Below are 2,017 nucleotides of genomic sequence, written 5' to 3'. Positions count from 1 at the left end.
TAGATATACGTGTGTGTATGTGTTTTAGTTAAATATTCCAAATCTTCATTTCATTTGGTTCAGTGAGACAGACAGAAAACATATTTTTAGATTCTGTATCCTGATACATTTCTCAAGCAGAATTAATCCCTGTAAAAGGAGAGAGCGAGAGACAGAGAGAGACACACACACACACAGACACACACACACAGAGAGAGAGAGAGAGAGAGAGAGAGAGAGAGAGAGAGAGAGAGAGAGCTTTTGTAAAATGTAGAGCTATTTGATGTATCTCAAGGACTGGAGATGCTTATTGTGTCTGTAGAAACTCTGTCGGGTGAAATGTGAAAAAAGAAAAACAAATACCTGTCAGCTGTTGGTGACTAGACATTAAGTGAACTGGATATCACTGATGCCGTAATGGAGAATTGTCCAGTGGCATTCAGGCTGGAAGAACGGTATGCATTCTATCCCAAACACCTCTACCCCCCTACTGTCAGTGCAGTGCACCTCCCGTGGTGTGCTGTAGGCATTACTTCAGGGTCTTTTCAGCGTCTCTTCGGCCACTAGCTGCAACCTCCGTTCATATTCTCTTACTTCCATTTGACTTTCCATACTCTAAAAATTGTTTCCTGTTCCACATGCGAGGTTTTCTTACTGACTGTCAGTTTCCCTCTCAACGCTGACTGACCTCGTAGGACCCGGTACTTGGTCTTTGGCTTAAATTGTATATATTATTCTATTCTGTTCAAGCACCTACCATTATTGTGAATGAGTATCTTGCACCGGAAAAATACATCCACAACAAAATGCATTGAGACTAATGTAAACGAATGAAATAGTCCACGATAAATGTTTGTCGATCATTAAACGAATTTTATTTTAATTTATTTATTTTCTATTTTTTTGCTAGATAAGAGTAAATTTATAAAGGGAAAAATTGCTTTATTTCTTAGAAGTTTAATTTTAGGTAATGATAATGATAATTGGATTTTCACATCTAGCATAGTATTGCATCATCACCATCATCATCATCATCATCATAAGAATGATTAGTAATCATAATTCATGTTTATAATAGTTACAGGGACCAGTGGTATTGTTGTTATTATTATTAAATAATAATAATAATAATAACTAATTAATAAATAACTAATAATCAATAAATAAAATAACTAATTAATAAGTAAGTATTATTATTAGTTATTATTATTATTATTATTATTATTAGTTATTATTATTATTATTATTATTGTATAAATCGTTGGCAGTGCTTACAGGAGTAAGCGTTTCTAAAAAGTGCGACGACATCGAGAACTTAAGTGTACTGTGCAGATTATTATTACTATTATTAATCATTAATTAATAGCAGCAGTAGTACAGAAGAGGCCCCAAGCCCCAATAGACATCAGTATGTTCAAAAAGTACTTCCGTTCATATGTAAACAAACACAAAAACAACGCAAGAAAAAATTTTTATCTTATAATTTCTTACGCGACTACAAACTTAATCTATTGACTTCTTCTTCCAAGCTTAAACTCATTTTTATATCTATTGACTCAGCTTATGAATTCATAAGAGCCCTCAAGGAGCAAATAATGAGACACGACAATCGACTTCTCGTGGAAGTTAATTGGTTCGGTAATAAGAGATATGAAATTTATTTGACCGCCTCTGTCTAGACGGGTGTTCGCTCTGCCCATTTTTATGTCGAGTATTTATGAAGTTTTCGTTTACGTGTTATACAACCTTCCTGCAATGGTATTAAAGTGAATTGCCATTTGCTTAAAGGGGAGGGGTGGGAGTATTCCCGACAGTACACCTCACATGGGGCACTTTGGGATTAGTAAATGTTCTTTGCACCGTCTCTTCGACCCATAGCTGCAACCCCTGGCATTCCTTTTACTGTACCTCCAATTATATTATCTTTCTTCCATCTTTCTATCCACCCTCAACTAATAATTATTTCATAGTGCAACTACGAGGTTTTTCTCCTTTTACACGTTTCAAACCTACCTACTCTCAATTTTCTTTCCAGCGC

This window comes from Macrobrachium nipponense, chromosome 44 (genome assembly GCF_015104395.2).
Source record: "Macrobrachium nipponense isolate FS-2020 chromosome 44, ASM1510439v2, whole genome shotgun sequence".
In the NCBI taxonomy this organism is placed as follows: Eukaryota; Metazoa; Arthropoda; class Malacostraca; order Decapoda; family Palaemonidae; genus Macrobrachium; species Macrobrachium nipponense.
The sequence above is the reverse complement of the archived record's forward strand: the minus strand, read 5'-3'. Positions refer to the sequence as shown.